Source organism: Lepisosteus oculatus, chromosome 14 (genome assembly GCF_040954835.1).
Source record: "Lepisosteus oculatus isolate fLepOcu1 chromosome 14, fLepOcu1.hap2, whole genome shotgun sequence".
NCBI classification, from domain to species: Eukaryota; Metazoa; Chordata; class Actinopteri; order Semionotiformes; family Lepisosteidae; genus Lepisosteus; species Lepisosteus oculatus.
In genome coordinates, this window is record NC_090709.1 from 17,347,101 (window position 1) to 17,361,543 (window position 14,443).

Below are 14,443 nucleotides of genomic sequence, written 5' to 3' on the forward strand. Positions count from 1 at the left end.
AACGGTTTTTGAGCACGCATTGTATTGTTAATGCTTATATTAAAAAAGCATAAATTCACATAATGGAATTTGGACTGAACAAAGTAGTCCAGCCCCTTTACAACATTACATACCCACTGATTAAAACTTAAAACTACAGCAGCAGGAGTAACAATAATGGCAACAACATGTTTGGAGTTGGCATTTCATTTATTCTGCGGAAACATCGTATCGGAATGAACTGCCCGAGATAAAAGAGTAATTGCGGCTCCAGATCGTTTTTACAGAGCATTGCATTGTTCTGTTCATGCTGACTACACGCTTTAAATTTGTCATTTACTGCAAGCGTTGCTTTTCCGGGTTTTTCTGAAATTCCTCGCATTTGAGCCAGCACTAAAATATTTAATTCCCGTCGCTGAATACATCGTGGAATCGGTATTTGCAACGGAATGCTGTCACACATGAAACCTTTTTGTTATTCGGTTCTGAAGTTTGAAAATGAAAATAAAACGGGGGTCACTTCATAGGCTTGAAAGAAGTCCAAGCAGCATAAAAACCTGCGAATTCTCACAAAGGCTGCACCTTTCTTCTGCTGCTGTTATAAATCTGCCTTAAACGTTTGAATGCATACCTTACTGCTGCTAACCACATTCACGTGTTTACGAAGCTTTTTTCTGTCCCTGTTTTTGCTAAGCAGTTTCTCCGTTTTCCTCGTACTGTGATTGTCAGTGAGCACAATAAGACTGAAACAGTGTAAAGGCAGGTAAAAAAAGACAGGGTAAAACGCCTGACTGTCGGAAGTGGGATTTGAACCCGTGCCTCTGTTTGGAGAGTGAAACACAAAGCTTAAAAGACACGAAGCTGTGAATTTGCTGTTTTAAACCGCTCGACTATCCTGAAAAAATGTGTGCTGATTGCACCAGTCGCATCCGATTTTCCGTAATTTTAGGACGATTGATACGACTGGACGAACACAATTTGTGGCGTTTAGCATGACATGGAAAACGGTAGCGGAGCATTCGGGTCCGGACTACCAGACTCAGAAACAGTTTTTACCCCCGCACTATCAAACTATTAAACTCCCAGCCTCTCTCACTCTCTCCTCACCTCTCACCTATGATCTGAAACTCACAGTGCCTTCTTTCTTACCAAAAACCCAAACACACATTGAAAATCTACCTCTCCCATACATGTCAAAAGCTCACTCCCCATCATTTCTATCCCTTTATTTCATTCTTTTGATGCATGTTTTTGCACATAACCTGTTACCTTTTTGTTGTTTTGCATACTGCCTGTTGTTGTTTTATGCACATCGGCTGTTGTCTTTCTTCTGTTATACAATTGTATTGTTGCTGTGTTTTTTTCTTTGTACTACTTATGTCCGAGAGCTAGCTAAATAGCATTTCGTTATACCTTATACCTGTGTATGAGTATAATGACAATAAACCTGGACTTGAACTTGAACTTGACATAGTCTTGCAGGCAGTATATTATTTTATCGTTTACTCGTATAAAAAAGCATGGTCTTCTCGTTCCTAAATCAGATTTTAAGGGCTTACGAACGTAACTTCCAACCTGGACTGACAGCTCACCCGATCTATTTGTGATCAGACCGTGGAGTCGGGGGCTGTACCAAGCGCACGTTCCTTCCCAATGCTGAGGCGATCATTCGGAAGATGGGTGTGAAGAGAGATAAGCTTTGTCGACTAAAAAACAAGGCAGGATATGCAGGAACACTAATCACTGGCGACAGTTATGTTCTCTTACTATTGAGATCCCTACATTGCGAGTTTTTTTAAGACTTTGAAACTGAAGGAAAGCGGTGACAAATGAAACAGGCACGGGTGGGGCTTGAACCCATGCTCTTCGGTTTACAAGACCGACGCCTTACCACTTGGCCACCGCGCCTTCGAGGAAGCATGGGAATAAGGTTGTTCAAATTATTTTTTTCTGAATCTGGTTTACATCGCCAAATGTAAACTGGAGGCAGCAACAACAATAAAAGGGATACTTGTCCTTAAACTCGGACGTGATGTTCTGCAGACTTGTGCACAATGTCCTGTTTTCTTGCAGTGTAGACATTTTGCTGTTCACGCTCCGCATTCATCTGCTTTGTGCGTTGTTAGTCCGCACCTGTAACATGTAATGCCAGCCGTCCCCTGTTCTTCTATTTCTCTAGCATGACTGCGTCCTGCTGCTCGGCTTTTGTTTGTAAATTTTGAGCGAGCGCCCCGTTCAGTGTCACTTTGTCACTGTGGTCAGAAAGCATTCTTGATTCTGCTTGAGCTGCTTCATGAATTCTAGCGACTGTAAGAGCTCTTTCTAAAGTCAGCCCTTCCTCCTGCAGCAATTTATAGTCTCTTAGGTGCACATTTTTCCACAAGTTGATCTCTTAACATGTCAGTTTCCAATACTCCAAAGTCACAAGATTTAGCCAGTTCTCTTAGTGCAGTCACAAAAGCATCAACAGATTCGTCCTGAGACTAAGTTCTCTGCCTAAATTTATGCCGTTCCAAAACCACTTTTCTCCGCGGTGTAAAGTAAGCGTCTAAGGCAGCTACAGTCTGTTAATGTGTACCTTTTTCTCCAGGGAGGTTGGCGAAAATCCGCTGCACGGGAGCCCCGATACTAAAATCTGCAGTGTTCTGCTCGCTTTGAGTCCGTCAAGCACTCATCTCTCGTCGCCATAAATGTTGTGTATCTAAATTTAGAGACGTTTTTATATTATTTTAACTATTTTATTAACTACACAGATCACGCCCTTACACCATATATTCCCGCCTTCTACTCTCTCGTTCTGTTGTCTGGCGATGTCTACTCACTATACTACATTTAGCATGACTTCTTGTTGCAGTTGAGCTCAAAGCTGGAGATGATCTCCATATTCTACCGCACTATCTAGTCCGAAACGTAGTACACAGTACATACTTTTTTAAGTGAACTCAGGTTGTTAAAAAATTAAACCAGCGCCCTGTCACAGAAACGTACACCAGTCTCCAGCGCAACAAGAGGGGGTACTCAGCACTGTACTAACGAGGAGCGCTTGTCTGCTGCTGAGCGTCAGCTCTGTTTACTGTCAGCAGTCATTGCCTCATTTCCAAAGACTTTTTCACCTGCTCTCAGCTTTTAAAGACAGTCATAAACGCTCAAGAAGTAATTCATGTCAGTTGGAAGTCTGTTTCTGTTGTCTCAGCTCTTGATAAAGAAAAGCCGTGCGTGGGAGACTCCCTCTCTGAAGAAGTTTGCCGTCACCTTGCGAGGGAGAAGAGCCATCAATCACCGAGGCAACCACTGAGACAGTTAACATTAAACACGTGAAATGCGAGATGTTGTGATTTGTTTCCCGCTTAAGGCTTCTATCGTTTCTACTCTAACGAGAAAGACCTCTTTATTAGAAGTGAGATTTTAACAAACGTCTCCAGGGTTAACTGCGACCTGAACGCAACGCCTTAGACCACCAGTCATCTTGCCTGTGGTACTTAGAGCAGCGCTCAATAAAAATGATCAGAAACCGAAAGCGCTTCTTATGCGGATCAGTATATTCCGATTCCACTGGTTCTGCAGAAGAAATAAGAAAAGCCGAACTCAAAGCACTGTGTTGCCATTACGGGTACTCTGCAGCTGCTTTAAGATCTACTCACACCGTGTTGCCATTAAGGCTACCTAGTTAAAAAAAAAAAACTTATCGTCATCTTTTTGAACGTGATTATTAGACACCCGTTAAATCTCCACCGAGGTTTCTTGAGAGATCGTTCAGCGAGCGAGTATTAAAAAACTACGTCGCTTCCAACCTCTGCTGTCACTGTAAACTCGGACGTGATGTTCTGCAGATGTGCAGTGTGCCTTTCCTCTTGTCGTATTCAAGAGTACTCACTGTGTGAGCTCCTCACTGCGTGTTCTGTACTCTACTGTGATTTAATTTAGATGATTACGTGAGTAGAGTGACAAGATCTACTTGAACATTTTCGGTTTGTGAAATGAAACGCTAAATACACTACTGTAAATACAAGTAATGGACATTTAAAATAACCACAGTACAGCTAGAAGAGTGAAAGATAAAAGACTATTTAGAATGACATTCACAATAGACTTAAGAACGGCACAACTGTCCAAACAGGGACTTGAACCCTGGGCCCTCAGATTAAAAGTCTGATGTTCTACCGACTGAGCTATCCAGGCTCTGAAAGAAGGTCGACACTGTCGGGATCCTCGCAAGTCACCTGTCTCTTGTTCCGAAGAGCAGTCATACCTGACCCATCTGGAATGACCACTGACAGACTTTATCATGAAGCGACGGCACCACGCCCAGTAGAATGAGTGAGAAATACAGCATGACATGGGGAGGTAAGGGGCTCCTAAAATCCATCTTTCCTCACATTACTGATTTTTTTCAATAGCATTTAACCTTTTTTCACATTCAGATTTTTTTCTCATTTAATAAAATCTTTTAATCAACAACATTAAAAAGAAAACAAATGGAACGTTTTTTGGAACAATAATTAAAAAAATATTTCAATGACTTGGTTGTATACGTGTGCACACCCTTTATAAAGGGAGTTGCAACAGTGCTGAAATTTAAAGAGCATTTCTGTAGAGAAAACAGCCTTGATGTTAAGCTTAGGGAGCCTGTCTTTTCGAAATTCTATTTCTTAACACCTTGCACAGCCCGACAGACTAACAAATATTTGTTGGAGAAATTGGCTCACACACCGGAAGACACTAACGTTTATTTATGTTAGAGTATGTGAATAAAAGTTTAACCGAAAAAGTTTGTAATTGTGATTTTGTTAAAATTCAATAAATCGTCTATCAACAGTTAGAATTTATTAAGAAATTGTTTTATTTCATAAACTATAAGGCAATTCAGAGAGTTTATTGGTCATATCCTTTGCTTATGTTCTTTTAACTCTAGAGTTCAGGATCCAAACCCAGCTGCGGACGATTGTGTTTCTTGAATCTCTTGTAATCATCAAAAGTCGATGTGTAGTCCTTCAGTACTTTCTCGAGTTGTGCCATGGATATTTTATACGATCAATACTTGTCATGCTCTTTTGCATTTTCCTTAACAAATGGAAAAAGTTCAAAGTGTGTTTATGGAGTGTTTCACATCTACACGAAAGCACTTGTAACAGTACAGGACACGCAGTGAGGAATTCGTGAAGCTTTCAGTTTAGTGCAGAGTTCAGAAGGAGGATTCGCTCGCTGAATGATCTCTCAGGAAATCCCGGGTGAGTTTCAACAGGTGTTTTCTGCAACAGCCACAAGTGTGAAGCAATCTCTGGATTTCCTGAATTTGAACTAAATTATTAGTTCAAATAATTTAAGATTTAACAGAACTAAATGAGGTACATTTAAAACAGCAGCGCAACTCTGCAGCACGTCGAGTGTGCCTGCATTTAATTGTGTAAACCTGGCTCTCTCTGAACACGAGCAAAGAGTTCTCACTCAACAGAAGATTGCGATGTGAATATAAAGCACCTGGAGATGCCAGGGATTGAACCAGGGACCTCATCCATGCAAAGCATGCACTCTACCGCTGTGCTACATCCCCAATGGAAAAGGTAATGGAACAGACTTGTCCAGATGCTCACTGATCACAATCCACCACTCACGACGAATGCCTGCAGTTTCCCACTTTCGCGTTTCCTCTACTATAGAGTAAATGCATGGGAATGAAGAAATAAGGAAGGAAAAATAATTGCATTGAAGCTTCAAGAGACTGGGCACAAATTAATCTATTATTTTTGTATCCAGTCACACGTGCGACGGTGGTTAATTCCCAGACGGGGAAGTGCTTTTTTTCTACCTCCTTACTCGACTGTCTTTCAATTCTGTTTTATTTGAAACTTTTTGCATCTTTTAAGTGCTCTTGATTCAACTATGCATGTTTGCAGTGCGCCGAGACCTGAGAATGTTGCACTTTTGCGCTCATTCTTAGGAACTTGTGGATTTTTGATGAAATTTATTCCTAATTATGCAGACATATCAGAACCTCTTAGAAAACTAACGAGGAAAAGACAGAAGTGGGAATGGACATCGGAAACTGAGAAAGCCATTGCCGAGTTGAAAAGAGCACTTGTAACTGAACCATGTCTGGCATACTCCAAACTAGATGCACCACCAGTAGTGATCAGTGACGCGAATCCTTTAGGACTTGGAGCAGTATTGCTACAAAGACAAGAAAATAGACAGAACAAACCAGTGGCATATGCAAGTCGCTCACTTACCCCAACAGAAAGGCATTACTCACAAATAGAGCGTGAAGCCTTGGGTTGTGTTTGGGCAGTGGAACATTTTAGGACATATTTATGGGGAGGCAAGTTCACACTTCAAATGGATCATAAACCCCTCATTTATATGTTCAATCCCAAAAAGGCAACATTGTTACCACCCAGGATACAAAGACTTGGATTGAGATTATGGCCTTATGATTACAAAATTGAACACATAGTAGGGAAAACCAATGTCGCAGACTCATTGTCACGTCTTCCTTTACCAGACACAGAAGACACTGGTTATGAAGACACCTATGTTGATAGAGTGCTTTCAATCAGCACTTATGAACTGCATGCACTGACACTTGAGGAACTTAAACAAGCAACAAACGAAGATGACACATTGAAATTGTTGATGTCCATAGTGGAAAAAGGACAATGGCCTAATCCAATTCCAGATGAACTGCAGCCATACCACAGGTGTAGGTTGGAGTTATCTACATATGATGGACTGCTTTTAAGAAGACAGAGGATTGTGTTACCGAAAACAAAAATCAGACAAGCACTGAAAATAGCACATGAGACTCATCACAGTGTAGCTCGTACAAAACAGTACCTGAGAAGCAACTTTTACTGGCCCAACATGAACAGTGATGTTGAAAGACTAATCAGGAATTGTTCCACTTGTGTGTTGAATCAGCCATTGCAGGAGGATCAACCTCTCCAACCACTTGAATTACCACCAAGGCCTTGGACAAAATTGGGCATTGCCCTGGTAGGTCCCATTCAGAATGAATACATATTGACTGTCATAGACTATTATACTTCTAAACCTGAGGCGGTTGTTGTATCAGACATATCTTCAGCCACAGTTATTAGAGAGCTGATGAACATCTTTGCACGATTTGGTTATCCACTAGAGGTAGTAACAGATAATGGCAGGCAATTCATAGGACAGTTGTTTGAATCATTTCTGACTATTGTGGAATTAAACTTGTGGAATTAATCGTGGAATTAAACACATCCGTGCATCACCTTACTATCCGAGATGTAATGGCAAAATTGAAAGATTTCAAAGATACCTGAAAAAAGCTTTAAGACACTCAAAGACACTCGCTATGTGTTATTGAGAAACACCTCTTGTAACTCCTTTGAGTTAGTGAATGTGGAAGATGGCTCAAAAATAATGAGAAATGTAAAACATCTTTGAACACTCCTCCATTGGATCTTGATTTTGAATCTGCAGAAACACAAAATGCTGAGAATACAGGACTTTCTGACGTGCAGGAAGTGCCGAGTCCTCAGACAGTGGAGAGTACATCCGTAGGAAAGCCAGTAACTTTACCCAGTAGTAAAGTAACAACCATTAGTGGCAGGGTTATCAGGAAACTGGCTCATTACAGAGACATTTAAAAATACAGGACTTGCATAGCTCTCCAAATGTTAAATTGCCCTATTTTGTTTGTGTTATCTATGTAGATGTTGCTTAGACTGCTAGAAATGAGGTGATATTTAGAAGTGACTTAAGTAGAAATTGAACTAAAATTTGAGTTGGTACGTATAGAAATTGTTGTAAAAAAGATGAATGTATTGAATAGAAATGAAAGGGTTTATATACATTTTGTTGTAATAGTTAATAACCGTTTACTGTGTGTTGATATAAAATTGTTACAATTGTATGATAAAGTTATAGACTTTAAAAATAACAAAGGAAGGGATGTAGTATAGTGAATAGACATCGCGAGACAACAGAACGAGATAAGCTACTGGACACACCCGCCCCTCCTCACACAGACCGTGGAAAAGCCCCCGAGTGGGAGGGCTCTCTCTTCCTCCCAGGAGCTCTTGGACACGACGCACAGACAAGGCGCGGGGAGCCGCCGCCTGCAAACATGGCTCCAGGCAGGACTCCACTCCGCAGGAGCCGCAGAGCAGAGGAGATGGGAGCAGCTTATCTCCTGTGCAGAGACCTGAGCTGTTGTTGCTGCGGACGCTGTTTTTTTTCTTTTCACGGGGTAGGAGTGAATGTTGAGTTGCCCTTAGAAATGAAGCAGAGCACTTCAACGGCACGGGTGTGTGTGTGCGTGCGCCCTGGTGATTCTGGGAGACAGATCGAACCTGGGCTAAAAGAAAGGGGGCTTAGCCCTCTTGCATTTGCTAGATCGAAGTTGTACAACCCATTTGTATCTGCTAGGCAGCGCAGTCGTTGTGCACAAAGAACGCTTTGAAAAGTGTCAAAAGCAAGTCATTCCGAGTTGGTCGTTTGTGTTTTCCGTTCAGACGCGAAATGCTGAAATGATCTCTCGGCTCCTCGGTTGTCATTTCTGCTCTGTAAAGGAATCACAGTACGCGTCGGCTTCCAGCACGGTGGGTCAAGACACGATGCCTGGGGTCAGAGAGGGCGATGTCTTCCTTGTTAGTATAGTGGTGGGTATCCCTGCCTGTCATGTGGGAGACCGGGGTTTGATTCCCCGACGGGGAATCGCTCTTCTTCTACCTCCTTAGAGAAAGGACTGCCTTTCACTTCTCTGTATTTTCTTTCACAGCGCTGTGCAGCTTTTCATTGCTCTTGCTTTCCTGTTCCTGATGGTAGCGGTTTACAGAACAGAAAGTCCTCATGAGACATACCCTCAAACTCATATCTAACATAAACGAGTGAATTGGCCAAATCGATTACAGACTCACCTAATTGCAATGAAAAGCATCTGCTCATCTTAACGCGCTCTACCAGTGTACTTTTGAAACCATCCGCCATTTCAATAATTCTATGAGTGACTGTGTCTTTCAGAGGGGGCAGCAGGTCGAGCTGTTTAGCAGCTTTTTTTCACACATAATACGTGTCAGCTCTTTTGTTAACAGTAAATAAGGGTGTTCAAAAAAAGTGTCTGTTTATTAGGTGTAAAAATTCCTTAACGTCTTTGATTCTGTCATCAAAGATAAACTGCAATCAGCAAAGATAAAAGGATAATAATCTTTGCATACTGCCCTGTCTTTCTCACACCTGAAGAAGGCTCCACAGCCGAAACAGTGTGTTTCCTTTCTTCTCTTTTCAACATGGAATAATCCTTTACTTGTTCCTTTGCAGCCTACGCATGCTGACGCAGCTACCCACCTGATATATAACATTCCGATAATCACAACTATGAATTTCCACTGTGGGTATTACATGTCACAACGCAGAAATGCAACAGTGACGTGTCGTAATTACAAATGTACATGATAAGTGATTTTGTCTCTCCTACCTTAGTGTCGGAATATTAAGATGTTCTGGTGACAAGGAAGGAGGGAAAAAGTAAATCAGCAGAAGGGGTGCTATTTTGTTGACTGTTAATCCTTACATGTTCATAAGGTCATATTTAAAAAATGGTACAGTAAATTTTCTTATACTTAATGATTTTCATAATTTGTCACATTACCTCAGTGGCAGAATTGTGAGACTATTTAATAATCAGGAGGGAGGGTCATAGCAATAAGCAGAAAGTGCCATCACCCTTTGCTCATCTTTGGTTAACCATATTCTCACAAGCCATGTTCTAAATGTCCCATTGTAGACTGCTATATTAACATTTCTTGCAAAATGCAAGATTTTGAGACTTTTAATAATCAGAAGGCAAGGTCGTGGTAAATATGCAGAAAATGCCAGTGAATGAATGGTTTGCTTTTGTCTTATTTACTTGTCGTCTAACATGCCAGTTTGTGTTATTGTGAGTTTTGAAAATTGGTTTTCGATTTTCTTAAATGTGTTTCATACAAAAATGCAATTTGGATAATCATTATGTACATATTCCCCTTTACTGAGGCTATGTCCAGTAATCCACTCGGATTAGTATTTTTAAAAATAACTATAGAGAGCCATCTACAAGCGAAAGGCGGCATAACATCACAGTAGCATCTTATAAGGTGGAACGAAAAACGCGAATAAGAAGCTGCCGAATAAGAAGCCAACTTCAGCTTCGTTAATGCAGCAGGATTGGGTGAGGTAAGGTGGAAAATATTTCTTCCTCTGCATCCTAACATTTTTGTAGTTGTTCCAGGACTTCTCGCCCCAGATAAAGCTGCCAATACATCACTTGTTTCTACTCCATCAATATCAGCAGTGTTATCGGTACTAAGCTCCACAGCCGAAACATTGTGTTTCCTTTCTTCTCTCCGTGAAAGTCGATTCGATTTGTCAGCGAAACCGAAACTTAACCCTTTTTATAATTGCAGGAAATGCGAGTGTTTAACACGTGTCAGAATCACCAGGAATGTCCAATAAAGACCAACATTGCAACCCCCCAGAAAACCATATTCACCCATGAAAAATGATCGTCGAATGGCTGGCGGGATACATCATTTATACTCCCGTTGCATTGTGTGGCGGGGGCTCCGTGTCCCCTGAGCGGGGCTGGAGGATCGTTTATTTGCAATTCTTTGGAAAGGAGCTTCTTTCGAAATCAATGCGTGCCTGGATGTTCGCGAACGTGCTCCCTTGTGTTGGCTTGTCCCGCACTGGAAGAGCACAAGGCAAGTCTTCACAAGACAAAAACCTCCAGTGCACAGCACACTGAAAACATTTTTTGGCTGGCGCGTTTTATTTCAAAACAGAAACAGCACCAGTCGAACAAGTCGGCCAGATGCACAGAGCCTCCGCCCTCTTGTGGCTCCTTCTTGCTGCCTTTCCGCTGCCCCGGCGGGCGGCGAGGAGGAAGCGCCGTTTCCTACACATCTGCAGTCGCCATGCGCATTCGCAGCATGTCCCGGGACGCAATTCGGCCTCATTTGCATAACACCAGACCGGCTACGCAAGCTCGCATCGTGCGCCTGCCACACACCGAACAAACACCGGAGCCTTTTCAGCAATTTCCAAAAAACGGGCCTGCTCGCCTGCCCACAAGGCTCCATCTCTTACCCGCTCTCCAGAGCCTGCTGTCTTCTGTGCTGTTCTCTCGGCACCGCTGCAGCGCACACAACTCCTGCAGCGCGGGGAGAGAGTTTCCACGCTCCGCCGCAGGGAAGGCTCGCTCCGTGCGCACACGTCCTTTCAATGCCAGTTCAACAAGTGCTCCGCATTAGCAGCGTCGGGGCTCCGGCGTGTCGCACCTCACCTCACCTCGCACAGCCCCCTCCTTGAATGTCTGGCGCTGGGCATGCCCCGCTCTCCTCCACCTTATCTTATCGCGTGTGACCACCGACAATGGCCACAATGCCGGGGAATGGCACCTGTAAAGTGTTAATTGGGGCACAGGACAGCCCGTCTCGTCTCGGGGTCTGGCTTCAAAGACAATACAGCAAACACAGCGGGGCGGGGGAAGAAGACGACATGACACATGCAGGTACATTCAGCTCCAGCGGGAAAGAGTCATTTGTCGGTCTTTTCAAGTGCTGGGACCCGAGTAATCCTTCGCTTGTATCGTTTCTCCCCGATGACTAGATCTCACCCTGCGACTCTTGACTGGGCTCACCCACGGCAGCCCAGCAGGTGTGAGCCTAGCCGGCACCCGGATGGGAGATTCCCCCCGGAAAAGCTCAGGTTGCTACTGCTCCTGCAAGAGGTGTGACTGGGACCAGTAGGGAGCGCTCACCCTGCGGTCTGTGTGGCTTTCTTATGCCCCAGCATCCTGATGGCGACACTCTGCTGCACAAACAGGCGCCGTCCTTCGGGGAAGGCGTAAAACTGAGGTCCCGACCCTCCATGGCCATTAAGAAATCTCTCAAAAAGAGACGTCGGGGGTGTCACTCTGGTGTTAGTGTTCCCCTTTACCAATCAGTCGGAGTCTCCTCCTAATCCCCGTCTCATATGTAACAATCAATGACAAGGCCCCCCTGTCCCGCGATATTGTACTTGTCTCCTGGCCGCTTGCTGGCGCCGTGAGATTTAGTACTCGCGCAAGAGACCGGGGGCAGAGCGCGAACGCGGTCACCCGCCCCCCACAAAGTGTGCGCTCCAGGTTCCCTCTCGGGGCTCTGCAACACAGCGGAAAGGCAGCGAGAAGGAGCCTCTTGCTCTGACGCCGCAAGGCCACAAGAGGGCGGAGGCGCCGCGCGCCCGGCCGACGTGTTGGACTGTTGCGCTTTATGTGCTGAAATAAACACGCGACAGCCCAGAAATGTTTTCAGAGTGCTGTGCACTGGAGGTTTTTGTCTTGTGAAGACTTGCCTTGTGCTCCTCCTTGCAGTTTGTTTGTTCTCCTCCAGTGCGGGACAAGCCAACACAAGGGAGCACATTCGCCAACATCCAGGTACGCAATGCGATTTGGAAAGAAGCTCCTTTCCAAAGAGTTGCACACGAACGATCCTTCAGTCCCGCTCGGGGGGCACAGAGCCCCAGCCACACACAGCTTCAAGTAGCGAGTCAGGCGCCATGGCTTTCGCTTGCGGCCACACCACCCTGAATGCGCCTGATTTCGTCTGATCTCAAAAGCTAAGCGGAGTTGGGCCTGGTTAGTACTTGGATGGGAGACTGTCTGGGATTACCAGGTGCTGCAAGCTTTTGCTCTCTCGGCCAGCAGGGGTCACCGTTGGTGCCTTAGGCTTTGGGAGGAAAACCTGGAGGATGGAAAGGTGATCTATAGCCTCATCTCTAGAGATGTTTTGTTGCTATGGCATGTGTTTGACCCATATAAAAAAAAACCCGTTTGTAAAACGAATATCGAAGCTGCCTCTAAATCTGCAAATGAAGATGAGTCGATAAACCACTTGTTTTTCGTGTAACTATACATATATTCATTTATTACTGATTTCATTCATTGAGCAGGGATACAATAGAGGTACAGCCATTCACTGTTTGACATGTCTGCACTGGTACAGAACCTAGCAATCAGAAAACGGGTGAAACTGTCTTGAGAATTAGCATACAGTACCGAGGCCCCCATGACCAAATAAATTGGCCTTAATAATGCAGACTACAGCAAAACGACTGACTTTGAAAAGGGAATGAATGTCCGGAAGGAGTAGTGTAACCAGCTTGAAATGCTTCTCCGGACCTCTAACTAAAAGAAACTGGGAACCAGCAGTGGCTTTCGAACTGGGATCCTATCGCAGCACGTGGTGTCATAGCTCTTCCGTATCCGATATTGGACCAAGCACATCAGGGGAGAGCGCGAACGCAGTCCCCCACTACCAGAAATAATGCAGTCGAGATTCCCACATTTGGGGAATTCGCAGGGGTCAGCACAGCCGGAGTGCAATGGCCGAGCCTCGCCCTGGGTGAATCGATTTTTTAAGAACTTTATTTTCTTTTCACAAAAAAATACAGGACATCACAAATTAGAAAGCTTTACATTAATATACATACTTAAAACAGTATATATGATCACATCTCATTACATTTTGACACGGTACCAGTTACATAGCAACAATTTTTTTTTCTGGTGTAAATCACATTCTTTACTTAAACATGATAATGTTTTTCACAGTTTCTTGAGATATTGACCTATGCTCTCTATATCCCACAGATTTTCTGCTTCCTCCCTCCTCCCTCTCCACAGATCTCTGAGGTAATAGTTCTCTTGGGTGATGAACAGGGCCAGGCTACCTGCTGCCTTGACTGGGACCTCGATGCCTTTGAACAGCCCCATGTTCCTCACTCTCCACAGGGCGTCTTTCCCACTGTTCACCACGGCCCAGATCCTGTCAAACACGTCAGGAGGAAGTTTGACAGGAGAGATGCCGTTGTAGTGGCAATGCTTGTTAATAAGACAGAATTAAGCGGTGGTATGCTGTCCTAAATGAGGCCCCATCTCACCTTCCATCTCTGTGGTGCAGCCACAGAGAAAGTATTCATGCAGGCTGATTTAAGATGTTTTCTTTTGATAAGGGACAGCTCCCAGATGGGGATGCACTTAGCTAAGCCTGGCTATCATGATCAATGGTCATCCATTGGCGCCTATCTGTCTAGGGAGTGCCAAATGGACATCTGGACTGCATTCCTAAGTGTCAAGAGTAAGTGACTCATATCTCACGCAGGGCGTGGTAATACCACGTGGGTCTCCAATGCCCGCCAAACTCTCAACCAATCAGCACACACCTGTGTCTTGGTCAAAAAGTGAGCGCAAGCTCAGATCGGGGCTCTCCTTGGCCATTGTCGCACATCCTCAGAGACAATCATGTGACAACTGCTGTTGTCTGCAAAGGGACTTGGACTTTGTTATAAGCGCAAGGCCGAGGATCCCGTACGTACTCAGAATTCAGAAAGCTTTTAAGCGCAGGAGGCGCCCTATCCCCGCTCGCTCGCTCACTCCCCTGTTCACACGTGCAGTGCGGCTTGT

The 14,443-nt window shown here is 44.2% G+C and overlaps 1 protein-coding gene, 3 non-coding genes and 1 pseudogene across 4 annotated transcripts in view; 1 reads left to right on the forward strand and 4 right to left on the reverse strand.

Annotated features, from left to right (window-relative positions):
• LOC138242792 (zinc finger protein 271-like) overlaps positions 1–14,443 on the reverse strand; it is a 781,993-nt gene that overhangs the window by 294,189 nt on the left and 473,361 nt on the right. The window lies entirely within an intron of this gene.
• trnat-ugu (transfer RNA threonine (anticodon UGU)) lies at positions 1,816–1,887 on the reverse strand. The gene has a single exon. It is a non-coding gene; the product is annotated as a tRNA-Thr (tRNA).
• On the reverse strand, positions 4,086–4,158 carry trnak-uuu (transfer RNA lysine (anticodon UUU)). Its single transcript has one exon. It is a non-coding gene; the product is annotated as a tRNA-Lys (tRNA).
• Positions 12,547–12,665, forward strand: LOC138217916 (5S ribosomal RNA; annotated as a pseudogene).
• On the reverse strand, positions 13,265–13,429 carry LOC138243586 (U1 spliceosomal RNA). The gene has a single exon (XR_011192241.1). It is a non-coding gene; the product is annotated as a U1 spliceosomal RNA (small nuclear RNA).